Source organism: Phalacrocorax carbo, chromosome 3 (genome assembly GCF_963921805.1).
Source record: "Phalacrocorax carbo chromosome 3, bPhaCar2.1, whole genome shotgun sequence".
NCBI classification, from domain to species: Eukaryota; Metazoa; Chordata; class Aves; order Suliformes; family Phalacrocoracidae; genus Phalacrocorax; species Phalacrocorax carbo.
This window is the reverse complement of record NC_087515.1, coordinates 72,368,026-72,381,822: the sequence shown is the minus strand read 5'-3', so window position 1 is coordinate 72,381,822 and position 13,797 is coordinate 72,368,026. Positions and strand designations below refer to the sequence as shown.

At 39.2% G+C, this 13,797-nt stretch overlaps 1 long non-coding RNA gene across 1 annotated transcript; it reads right to left on the bottom strand.

Moving 5' to 3' along the window:
- Window positions 1–914: 914 nt before the first annotated feature.
- LOC135312601 (uncharacterized) lies at window positions 915–12,952 on the bottom strand. Its single transcript, XR_010372213.1, has 3 exons — window positions 12,611–12,952; window positions 9,117–9,219; window positions 915–3,828 (listed from the first exon to the last, which is right to left on the bottom strand). It is a non-coding gene; the product is annotated as an uncharacterized LOC135312601 (long non-coding RNA).
- Window positions 12,953–13,797: the final 845 nt, after the last annotated feature.

Genomic DNA, 13,797 nt, shown 5'->3' with positions numbered 1-13,797 from the left:
CAGTAACTTCTCTCTGAGTTCATTATTGCTGACTTCTTTGCACTTGGACCTCAACTGCTTATTTGCCTGGTGCTGGGCTTAGAGAAATGTCTTTTCTTCATCTATACAACACGACAGGCATCCCATTGCACAGATGGTTTCCAGTAACTGCATTTTTCAATGTACATGTGCATACACCAAACCCCAGTCTCAGTTCTTCAGCCTTTGTGCCCCACAGACCTTTGTGCCTTTGCCAAGGCATTGGACATCCCTAGGAGAACACAGATCATATTCAACTGAAAAAAAACCAACAACCTCAACACATAGAAATCAACTACGAATGTTCAGGATAGAAAAACAAGCCAAAATGTGCTTTTCTAATTTATTTTCTATATTTAAAAAATGCACTGAACATTTGCAGTCGATTTGTAATATTATGACTTCCTTTACTGTATAATTTTGTTTGTCTTATAGTTAACCATTGTTGCCCATTGTTGTCTCCTGTTGCTTATTCTTTTATTCAGATTCAGAGCAGACCCTGAAGACTGCCTCACTGTTTTAAGATAAAGTTTATTATGATAGCTGCCATGGATATGCTCTGCTAGATGTTGATCTGTTTTAAGGAGAGATCAAGATTTGGCAAAATAAATGAGATAATTCCTGTCTTTGTTTAAAGAGATCTAACCCTCAAAGCACATTCCTATTACAAGTACACACATTTACACATTTTTATGCTCGACCTCAGTGTAATTGTGTGGAGGAGTGCAGCCTTCCAGTCAGATAATGAATGTAACACATGATAGAGCACTGTAGTACAATGTTTTTTCTGGCATGATCTTAGGATGACTCCACTCATTAAGAGTGAAGCCATATTATTAAAGGACACACTCCCAGATTAAGTGGAAGAAACCAAAATAAGCAATCTAATTCATAACTACAGAGATACTGAAGTTGATTTATTTTTATATATATACACATATATATAATGCATACTCCGTATATTAAAAATATGTAGGATAAACATGGGATATATATGTATATAGAATAGGATATATTTATGTATAATATAAAGGCTACAAAGAAGCTCCACGGACCTGATTCTGTTCTATGATTAGCTGTCATGACATGCTAAGTTTCACTGGTACATTATCATTATGACCTTGACCCCCTGCATTTGCACTCCATTGCATCGCACATGTTAACAGCTCTGTCCCACCACAGTTGAAAGGTCTGAAATATCTGGAGTCAGATTTGCTTTTTAAGGCCATAATACTTTCAGCACCATTGATTACAACTCAATGCAGTTGCAACTGACTGCAGAACTTTAGCCCAATGATGTGTGATGAAAACTGTAACATTAATTTGTAAAAGTAACTACCTGAGGAGTCAGGAATGGGGACAGCAGAGAGAAATGTGTATGAAAATTGACGGTGAGGCAGAAAATGAATAAAGAGAAGCCAGAAAATAATCAAGGGCTATGTTGACACTGTCTTAAACAGCAGAGTTCCAAAAACAAGATAAACCATGCTTTCTGCATCCAGTTTGCGAGCAAGAGAGCATCTGTCCTCCATCTGCCCACCCTTCATGACATGTCAGACCCTGCTAGGAAGAAGCCTGGCCAAGCTAACTGCCAGATGTTGACTCACAACATCATGGGATGTTTGACAGAACTCTTGGGGAGACAAGCACGGCCACCTGCAGATTTGGGTGTGCAGCATCCTCTATTAAGAGTCTGTTCCAGTGCACAAGGTTTGTCCAGTATCAGTGCCTGAAAGCAACGGGGCCCAACCACATACTTGGGCTCACGCTTAAAGACAATATAGGTAGATTTTTAGGGAGCAGCTGATGTAGAGTCATAAACGGCATTCTTAAGAATTGATTCTCAGGCCAGTAAAGTCAATAGGGACTTTTCCCAGAGCAAGCTACATCCCACATAGCTTATCCCACGTAGGATCTTCTAATAACCTGAAAAGCAAGCCTCTGTTGACTACATACAGCTATAAAAGAGTCATTGAGGTAAATTGTACTGATAATGTAGTAACAGACTGCAAATATCAATGTTTATGTTTTTCTTGGGTAAGGAGTATTTCCATTTTTACTTTTCTGGCTTGATCTCAATGGTCATTAGTTTCCATGCAGAGGAGGCTGCTTTGCTGTTCTACATTATATATATAAACTTCTTATTCCCGTTTATATGCGGGTTGCAAAGCTGTAGATACCCCTATGATACATCCTCCCTACTCCGTAGCTGATACTGAGACTCAATCTACTGAAGTGCAAAAATATGTGAAAATCCCTACTGATTTCATCAAGGCTCATCAGAAGGTACAATAGTCTTCCCACATAAATTCGATTAGTAGCTCTGCCCTTCATCTTGCAGAGACCTTTAGTACCTTTGCAGATGAAAAATATTTGCTGCAAGCCATCATCAGTTATATTCCGGGGGGTAAAAAAACTGCTCAGCCATTCCTCATGGCTGGGAGGAAACAAAAAACAAAAATTTACTTTAAAGCTGAACAAACAATCGTTTCTCAAGGATACCTTTGCTCTGCTGTTATTTCTACTGGGAAATGATTTCTGGCTCTCTCCTAGGATCAGAGAAGGTTTAAAGGGGAATCTAAAAAACAATTTCTTTCTTGAAACAGCTAACAGCAAGGAGTACACCTCCAAGTTTATCTCCCTGTGATGACAGTAGAGATGGTTTTCTTCTGACTTTCCAAGACGTTCCAAGATGGGCTGAGAGATGGCAACCTTGACTCAAATTCCAGTCCTGGGTACTAAACAAATATTGGTCCACTCTCACAAAACAACTCCTGAGCAAGTCAATGTTCTGAAATTTTATTTCCAGTACACAGGGTCCTGAATACCCTTACGGCAGCCTGAAAAGCAGCGCAGAGTCCACCATCTGACACTTCTGATGGCATAGTTTATTTTCTTCCATACATTTCTTCTTTGAGCTAGAAGAACCAGTCAGGGTTTTATTTCCATTGTCAGCTAATGAATATTCCACTTACTTTAGCAGAAGGCTTCATGAAAATACATGGAGGCCACCAGGGCAGGTGAACAGGCCCAGCAAAGCACTGGGAAGATCCAAGAGGAAAACAAACAAGAAAAGTTTTTGCAACGTTGCAAAAGGGAAGTGTGAAGTGTAGAAAACTCAGAACTGTGTGGAAACACACCACAGTGATTTCCTTTGCTTAACAGTCACTTTTCAATGTTCACTACTGCCTGCAGGGTATTTTTGGAGTGGTCCTGAGATCCCTTTTCTCCCGGAGCTGTGAGGACATGGCTGAAGCACCCTTCTGGTGTACTGTGCATTGGTCCTGAGTGTTTCAGACCTACTTGTGGAAATGTCTGACCCATAAATCCTCTCCTTTCATTTAATAAACCACAGCTCTGCTCTATTTTACTTCTAAATTTGGGAAATTTAATTTAAATGTCTTTTATATTTATTATTAACTGATTTTGGATTTCTTTGTACTTTCTCATCATTGGAGAATAGTAAAGTCTTTCTGCTCTTAAAAATGTCAGTGAGGCCTCTCACTATTTTTGACATCCCTATTAAACATGGGAACACACCATAAACATTCGCAAGACTCTCTCTTTTCAATCTGGGAATATCATAAGGCAGCAAATGATAGCCTTGCCCTCATTCCTGAATTTAAGTTTTCCTACCATCACATGCCAATAACAAACCTAAATGCTGGGCTTACTGGAGCTTTTACCCAGACGGAACAGCTTCCAGGACAACGCTGCATCAAATCTCCCACATCTGATGGATGGGACACTGCAAACCCTTCATATGCTGCAGTTCTTCTCCAGGTTATCAGTGCTGTTTGACTGCAGTATCTAAAGACAACAAAAGCAGAAAGCAGATTGGGTTCTGGAAATTACTGATGAAAATGGAAAACTAGAATTGTAGCTTCACAGGACATTGGAAGTGAAGTTGGCAGGTCATCTGGTCCAGCCTCCTGCTCAAACTAGGGCCAACTCCAAAGCTACAGAAGGTTGCTCAGTGCTATCTCTGGTCCGGTTTTGAATATCTCCAAAGCTGGAGGAGATTCCACAGTTTCTGTGGGCAACCTGTCCCCATGTTCCAGCAAGCTCTTCACAGACACCCAGGAGTTTAGTTCTAATTTCATCACAGACTTCTGATATTTTTGCTAATAGCAAGAACTTCTAATGGAAGAACTTATGAAAAGCTCTTGCTCAGAAAGATCCTAGGAATTAAATCAATGCCAAAACCTTGTCTAATTGCAGCTGGAAGGGGATTTCATTCCTGATTTCTGCCTTCTAGTGACCTACATGATAAGCCTAAATATGATCTGTATTTTCCTACACTGCACAAGGTATGACATCAAGAACTAAAAGGAGTTAAAAAGTGAATTAAAATTAGACATACAAAATCTTCATGGAAAAGAAAGTAATAATAATTTATCTGAACAGCTAGTGTTTATACCATGCACAGACAGGGGTACCAGGTGAGCCTGGAATCTGATCCAACAACAGTCTGCTCTGATATGGCAACTACGTGAGTTTAAGTTTCTTCAGAGATTTGCAACTTCCTGGCACCATTACAGCTCAGAGGAGTTAGTCCAGTAAAATGAGTGGAAAGGCAGAAATAATCTCCTTAAAATTTTTTAAAAAGCGAGCAGTGTAGGTATAGGTTGTAAAGACTTACACACCCAAAATTCCTGTAATTCAAACATGATAAGTATAGTGGCTCCTTTTTTTTTTTTTTCCAAGAAAACAAAGAATTTGGAAGAAAAGAGAAAAAACATACATATCTGCTACTAGTGGTATAATGTAGGTAGAATGTGAAGCTATACATACATTTAAAGAAGAATAATAAACTGAAATACTTTAGCAAAGGCAGCAGCTGGGTGTCTGTCACTTGCAAACAGTTTCACTGAAACAGAAATTAATTCAGAAAGTCCTATGGCCTGAGTTATGGAGGAAATCAGATTAGATCACAATGGTCATTTCTGCTCATTTCCAGTCTATAAACATCTGTTAGCAAACATGATCACAATGTCATGTAAGGTCAGTAGAAAACTAGGGAAACTAATACACAGAATAAAATAATGGTAACTATAACACTTAAATCCCAGTGAAGCCAGCATATTCCTCCAAGAGAGAAACCTTCAGCACGACAGAGCCACAGGTGACTGGGAGCTGTGGGAGGAGCGACCTCTCTACTGTGGTGGGACTCTCCTCTCAGGTATGTACGAGTCTGGTTTCCAGTCCAGTCCACTCCCCCGAGCTCCCACCATAACCGAGGCAGATCAAAAAGCATTTGTAGAAGGCAATTCATGTCATCTGTCTTCAATACTTGTTTTAGGATGGTAATCCACTGGCTGTAGACAGAGGCTAGACGTGTGGCTTGGATCAAACATTTAAGTTCTAAGTGGCTTAAATCTGCTCACCAGTTGGAAAACACAGAATTAAAAGTGGAGGAAAACCATCTTGCTGAACTAGGGAATAGTCTCCCAAGACATGTACAAGAAGCCTTTTCATTTGGCAATTTAAAACAGAATTAATTATCACACTGGATGTGCTAAAGACTTACTCTGTCTTTGGCAGGCTTTGGTGGGTGGAATAAGTCCTTTCCAGTTCAAATGTTAAAGTACAGAGTTATTAGGGCTATCTTCCACTGGTTAGTTGTCAATCAACTTTTGCTACAGGAAGTGGGGCAGGGAGGGGGGAGAAAGGCTGGATATTTCTTATCTCTAAAAGCCGTGTCCTGGTTGAAGTTTGAACATAATATGGTGCTTCTGAGCTTCACAGGCAAAACATCTACATTGCTTTCACAGCACTGTCAAGAAACAGCACTGATGGAATAAAGCAGTTGGAGACAAGAGGAAAACAAAATGGAAATTTTGTTTCCATTCCAGAGGTTTGGATGTTGCAACCATGATCTATGGCTTCTAACAATCTTCTAGGCAGTAGCTATTAAATAATGCCACATAAATTCATTTATACTCTTGGCAGATCAGCATTCCCGAAAGGCTCCTGTTCTGTGTTTCTTCTACCGGGACAGGACAAAGTTTTAAGAATGTTATTTCTAGGGCATTTTAAATCACAAATACAAAAGTGAAACAAAAGATTGTTTTGCAAGAAAGCCTTGATCTCTGCAGAAGAGAGATGCCTTCTAGTTCTAATGTTTTCTTTCAGTCAGAAACCAAGTGTAGGCAACTGATCCAGATCCAAGATACAGTGATGGAGCATAAGCCTCTATGGTCTGCATACTATCTTCCCTTCCATTTCTTTACTCCCAAGCTCATTTAATACTCATTGTTGCTTCCAAAGGAGCAGGTTCCAGGCAGAGTGGTGTGTGGTCACTTGTCCGCCAAATGAGACAAGAAAATCATTACTTTCTGCATTGACTGGGGTCACACAGTGGGTGCTCACAAGCAGCTTGATGTTCATCAGGTGACCTCCCGCTTGGATGGGACCTAACTATTTATCCAGATTACTTTATAAAGCGTTATTAACTTTGGAACAATGCTTGAGCATTGGCACCTTGAGCTGGAGTCAGGCAGATATTATATCACTCTCCACCCTGCCACAAACCCCCACATTCTGGGGGAAGCCCACCCAAGGGCAGGCAGATGCTGCATAGCCACGGGGCCGTGACAACAGCTGTGCTACAAGCTCCCATCTGTGCAAGAACATGTGTTATTATACTGGTGAGAATTAACAGGAGGCCTGAGTGCTATTAGTCCTCAACACCTCTTCTCTTATTCTTCCAACTTGAAGATTTTTACAAGAATTACCTATTGTCAATACCAATATCGGCTAGGTAGTAATTAAAAAAAAATAAAAAGCTGTAGAACAAAATAATAGAAAAGTGTCTAAATAAGCACTGAAAGGACTTATTTCCTAGAAGCGTTAATTCTGTCTATTCAGTGAAAAGTTTTTAGCAAAGCTGAATTGTGAATGTTGTGATAGGCAAAATTTGGTTCTGGCTTTTCTGCCTAGATCAGTACTTTTAAATGCCCACAAAAATACGGATAAAGCCCACAGCAGTATTCTGGTTAGTGGGCCAAAGCCATGCTGAAGGGATAGGAACCTTTTTAAGATAACTGCAAATGGATTTCCTTCTGCAGCAGAAAAAGCAAGAAGCAGGGAGGAGATAAAATGTCCAGATACGGGCAATGTTGTTTTGTTTTTGTTTTCACAGGAATTCCTATGTTGCCTTTCCCCTGAAATATAAACTTTAAAGCATTTAAAGAATTTCTTGATTATATTTAAATATGACTGGATGAGCCAGACGCCTGAAGTAAAATGCTAAGTATTTAAATCTGGTTTATATCCCCTGCTCTGAGAGTCATTCTTTTGTCACGGCTCTTGCAAGGTACAGTAAAAGGAAAAAATAACTGACCATGGTCAAGTAACCCATTCGGAAAGTTTCAAAGCCTGAACATCAGAGTCTTTGAACCATAAAAGCAAGTATATTTTAAGCACAAACAGTTTTCTTAGCCTATAAAGAGGTATAAGCTTGTTGCATAGGAAATGAAATATAATTTACAAGGAAAAAAGGACAAATGCCATTTAATGAGCAGCACTGTCTTCTAACATGGGTTTCTTTTTTCATTATTAAGGGAAGAAGGAACTCATTTTATATGCAGCAGTGGTCTTGTACCTGTCAATTTAAGGCAAAAAGCAATATAAAGTTTGTAGGGAAAGCAAATATAGGCAAGTTTTCAGGCATCTGAGATCTGAAGAAGGCTATGTGTGCACAAAACTTTTTCTGTTTCTTCTAACTCCATCTCTTGGTCCAATACAATATATTACTACCCCCTTTAAACCTTGTGAGTTTGAAATGAAATTTTCTTTTAAGTGTTTTAAGTTAGAAGGTACAATTCTGTCTACCCAGAAAGTTAATCTGGAATAGTTTAGGACATGTAAAGTGGGTGTAACAGCTACTACATTCAAAATTAGACACACTTATTTCATATAGCAGCATCTACATAGGAAGCTAAGTGAAAATAATTCATGAAGAATATTGTTTAACCATAAACTTCCACATGTATAAACTCTGAAGAATAATCTTAAAGCTGACAGAAGTTTTCCTAGTACTCTAGTGAAATGAACTATGATGAGAAATTGATTATATACAGCACATAACTGTGATTTTAAAACAATCAAATAATAAATAAATAAAAAACAAACAAACAAACAAAAAAAAAAACCCAGAGATGTCCTTAGTTCCAGTACCTGCTGTTTGGTGAAACTCACCATCTTCCTACTTGGGACACTTGCAAACTGTGATTTGGCAGGTCAGTTTAATCTGTTAATATTTACATTTTCTTAGTTCAAATATTTTGACATTTCAATGACGAAGTTGTGATATCTATTTTAGAATGGAGTTCTTTTTTCTTGACATAAATTTCCTGGATATACTGAGATTGATGTCATTTATGGCAACTCCGTCACACTGTAAGAAGCTGGTTAATAAGAAGGGCTACTTAACTCTGATTTTGACCCCAAAGACAATTTTTTATTAGAAAGTGAACACCAGTTGTTTGCAGTGTTGTCCCTGTTTCATGAAAAACAAAGACAGTTTTACAGTAAAATGCAGTCTGCATCATTTCTGATGAAAAGGTTTTCCTGAATGCTTAGTAATACATGGGTTTTGCCTATTAATGGTTGTGTCTAGTTGGCTATTAGTAGGCAACTACTGCTAGGGAGCCGTGGTAAACAAGGTGATTTATCCTTGGACTTCTGCTGCCAAGCCTTTGGACATAATTGCTTCCTTCTGGAGGACAAGAAAAGATGTGCAAATCTGCATTTATCCAATCATTTCTAAGAGCACATTGTGAACCAAGGGGGAGAAGCAGGCCATCCATAAAGAGACAGCTGTATGAGGCAAGCAAACAAGGCAAAGCTCTGCTAGCTCTGGAAAGGAGAAGGAAATTAAAATCAATAAATATTAATATAATGTCAGACAGAAACACATCACAACTTAAAAAAAAAATCCACTTTCACCCCCAACCATGGGTTAAAAGGAAGACCGGTTACCATTTAACCCACATCTCCATCACAGAACCTTCTGAAACGCATTTAGTAAAATAGTGTTTGTTCACCCCTTCTTTCTCTTTTTCTCCTCTTCCCTCCTTTCTATCCACACTTACTGCATTGTCTGCTGGAGGCACTGGATAATGTCTTCTGTTGTACAACTGGGGAGGTAAGTCCAAAGCCAGGACATATCCAGTAGAAGGAAATCAACTTCGCTGTCTGTGAATGGCATAACCCATTTTTATTATAGTGTGGAAAATCAGATTGTTAATGACACAAGAAAGGAACCATGGCTTCTGGTTTTATTCCTTAAATCCAAATGAACCAGCTGTTAAAGTTCTTCTAAACAAATAGAAGAGATCTGGCTTTCACTCACCTGACCTGCATGCTTTTTATGGAGATGAGCAATTGTTGCAGCAGTAGCCAGGATGCTGTGTGTGATGCTTCTGTCAGGAAATATTGCAATGTACGGGGTCATACTGTGTGGAATCTCTTGGTAAAATATGGCTTTTTACTATAAGAAGTGTTTATTGTTGTAAAAGAATAGTGGAAGTTGTTATACTGTTAACATGGAGTGTGCCAAGTCTCCAGCTTGAATTTGCACCTTTCTATAATAAACGCTAAGGAAAAGAAATGAATTATCGTACCTCTGTACAAATTCCAGTCCTTCCTTATTACCTCAAGGCACCAATGTCAATGCTGATTTTGCAGGCAGGCAGACCAACCCTCCCAGCATCACCTCCTAGCCTGGCTCAGTCTCCATTCCTGCTGCTGATTTGGACGTTGGAGTCTGAACAAACTCAGTATGTCAGTATGTCAGCCTAAAATATATCAGGAATACATGATTTTTAGGGAACAAGTTCACCTTCATCTGGGACCTTATCTTTTGGAGTTTTAGATATCTTTCACAAGTGCTGCCTTATTATTGCTAAACTCATGCAGGAGCATGCATTCGACTGTGCGTGAGTTCTACCTGGTTCACAAATGTAATGAGGATGGATAACAGCACTGCATGACTCTCTCTAAATGGAAATTTGCTACAAGATAACCAATAGCATTTTAAAAATGCTTTTACTGTCTGCTTATCAGTATTATGAATTATGTACCATGACTTCAAGTGCTGAGCTGCAGATCATTAAAGGCAATGGAATCATGATTTCTAGGTCAAAAGCCCAACCTGAGGAGTTAATCGTGAAGTAAAGGAACTAGGAAGTGAATGGTACCCTTGATAAGCAACAAAGCTAGTCTAAACAAATGTCCAAATTCCAACCTGATATAATTCAATTGTCCCACCTAAATTTCTCAACAGTTTCAGCATGGTATTCTTCTGTACATCATCCAAAAATGGGTTTAATTTTGCTCTGGATTTAAATGAGGATCAAATTCAGTGGGACTTAACTATATGAAAAATAGGTGCTTTTGACATCACATTTTATTAGACTATTATCTCTTTTACCCTGGTGTACCTTTTCATATCTTTAGGAAAAAAAGAGCAAATTCTCAGTATAGGCACTATAAAAGTTAACTCAGGACCCCTTGATGTCAAAAGATTTTTGCTTTTCAATTGAATATGCCTTGGACCACTTACAAAAAGGGGATCTCTGGTTTAAATCTAAATAAAATACTAAAACTCTTAAGCCAATATTCCCCTGTAAAAAAAATGGAACCATTTACTTTTTCAGAGTCCCCATACCCCAGAGGATCTGATGAACGTAGTTAGTGCTTCATCTGTCTTTTGAGCTGTGTGCTCCTGCCCAGTTGATATCCTACAGCAAAACTCACCTAACAAGCAATGCCACAAAAGCATGAGACAGGTACAGCTTTGCAATAAACCTGATAGCTAATCAATAAAAGTAAGAGAAAAAGCTGAGAGATTGCATCCTGTGAAAAACTAGACATTAGTAACAGCTTAGAGTCAGATCACTTAAAGATGACAAGCAGCAAAGTTGGTGCTTTTATTCTTGAAAGGAAGGGAGAAAAGGCAAATGATAGATGGGAGCTGTACATCTTCCCAAAGGCATACTGATATTTTGTGCGTGAATCACATTAGATGACTGATCCTCTGTAGTATCAGATATGAAAAACTACAAAGTTTGGTTTACTCTGTTGACTTCCTGTGACAAGTCACTAGTAGCAGGTTTCATTTTGAAAGGATTAACAGATTGAAATTCTTAAACAAACTAATACAATAATTTTCTATTAATGAGAAGGGTGGCAATCACATAATAGGAGCAAATAGCTTACATGCTGCCTCAGAGACTAAATACCTAAGACTTCAATCCTTTGTATTGTTTAGATATCACAAAATCCTCACAATCTTTGGCATAAATTAACTATATTTCCATTAGCTTGTGTTCCAAATTAAATTTAACATAGGAAGCATGAGACTCCAATTGTAATTTTAAATGTTTTGGGAAACTTGAGGAGATGAAACTGAGACCAATGCTTAGAATTCTTCAATACCATTATTTTCATTTAAGCAGAGGCATAAATAAAACAGAAGGTACTTACACGTACTATCTAGAACATGTTACGTTTTCCAAAGGATTTTGTCTGTATGTGTTTATCTCTGTGTACACGTTTATCTGCAAAGTATTTTCACATCTCTAAAACTACATGGAGTTGCATACAGTTTTATTACATGGAAAGTGGGCTTGAGTGCTGCAGCAAGCTCAGTGTACAGACCAGGTTCGACAGCTAGTTCAATAAACTTCTTCTAAATATAGACATGGATCAAATTATTTTTTACAGTCCATAACTTTCAACATAAAGACAAAATCTGGATATTGCAAAGAATCCCTGAGCAGTATGGGGACAAGTGGTACAGTAAGGCCTTCCTTCCTCACTTCCAAAAGCACCAGTTGAAGAGCAGGAGGGTGTCTTGCAAAAAAACTTTTCAGGAGTTTCTGGAGCTCACTCCTTTGATTTCTTTCCTTGGACCTTGCTTCTCCCTGCTTAGCATTGCTCCTTAGTTTTTGACTCTCTATATCCGGCTTTCTGGCATCCTTGTCCTGGTACCTGCTCCCAGTCCCAAACTCCAGCTCTGCCTTCTTTGCTGATGCCATAAGGAATTTGTAATACCTGTACAATGAGATTTGGAGGAGTCGTCCTTCCTGGGATGAACTTTCCTTTATTTCTCAAGAAGTTTTGGTAACAGTTACCTCAAAGATCAGCATCTCTCCTTGCCGGCCTTAGCAGATATAGCACATGTAGTTCATTTAAAAAAATAGGATGGATATTTATTGTATTAAAGACGTTTTATAAAGTTTCAATTCCAGATATGATGGTTCTTGCTGTTTTTCCACTGGCCTTTTGAAATTGCAGCTATGGTTTTGCTTTGATTCAAATATTTATGCTTTCTCAAATTCAAGACAAAATACCTCTTTCGGTCAGTGTTAGTTATGTTTGATGGCACTGAGGGTGTCCACTGAACAAACACATGCTGCTCTTAAAACAATGGCCTGTCTTATAAAGCATCTGAGTCATCAACAATATCTGCAAGCGTTTCTTCACTTTAAGATATAATTTAACCCGTATCACTCCACAACTAGAAGAAACAATAACTTTTTTTTCCTGTAGCACAAAAATAACATGTAACATGAAAGCTAACCATGGAGGCTGCTGGCATTTTTCATTCCATCAAGGCTCAAACCTTATCAATATAATTCTGAAAGACAGAAACCACCCACAGTGCAGAAAAACATGCCCTTGGGAGGCTCTTGCAGGAACAGACCAAAACTAGCGTTTGCATTAGACCCATGCCGTGCCGGTGTTAAGCTGGAGCAGAGACCGCAGCCAGGCACACCTTATCAGCCCTGTTGGCTCTGAGTGATCACTGAACGATGCAACCAGTAGAACCATTCCTATGGAAGCCTTTCCAGATAGGAATGTATATTTTTACCCTTAGAAAGTCAAGTGAGCAGAGCCTGTCAAATAAACAAATCTGCCTGCAGCCTCTCAGTGCCAGCACTGCATTAAATGTTAGACATAACAACATTCTTCCCCTAGACAGCAAAATTCCCGAACCCTCACCAGCACCAGGCAGAGCTGGCCTGATTCTCTGCAGCACTGCCGCAGAGCCGGAGCTGTGAGAGGCGAGGAGCCGAGCGAGGAGGCAGATAGCCACCCAGGTGAGCAGCAGCCCCAGAAGTCTCCATCCTTTCGGCCATCCCCTGGGTCCCATCCCAGGAAAACAGATGGAGCAGAAAGACTCTGATTTCAGTGACTTGCAGCACTGCCCTGAGTTGGAGTAATTTCATATTGTAGGGTGAAGCCTGAAAACCTTTCATCTTTCCTATTGCTTTGTGTCTTGCAATGATGTTTTAGACTGTAAACTCCAGGATACAATCTGTGATTCCTGCCTTTCTGGGCACCACTGAGCTCACTGCCTGCATTTAGTATATAATACATTGTTTTAAAGTACTTAGCAATGATTATTAGTGTAATAATTTCTAAGAATAGGCATACTCTTCCCCACCATATTCAGCCAAATGGATTTCTCTTCAGTGTAGAAAAATTGCTTCTCAAATTTGTCAGCACTTGCCATGTCTAAAAAAAAAAAAGCGCAAAGTATAATAAAAATTTTCAAGTTCAGTTTTTACTTGAATATTATCTGCAAGAAAGGACATGTTAGCCAGATTCCAGCTTGGCTGGAATATGTGTCACCTTTATGGATCCGGAGACTTAGCCAATAATTCTGACTCAGCACCTTCGGCTCTTCCCACCAACACCCTAACATCCTGTCATAGAAGACCCTGGTTTCCCTCCCCCTCATCCGCTCCACTCTCCCTTCCCCTC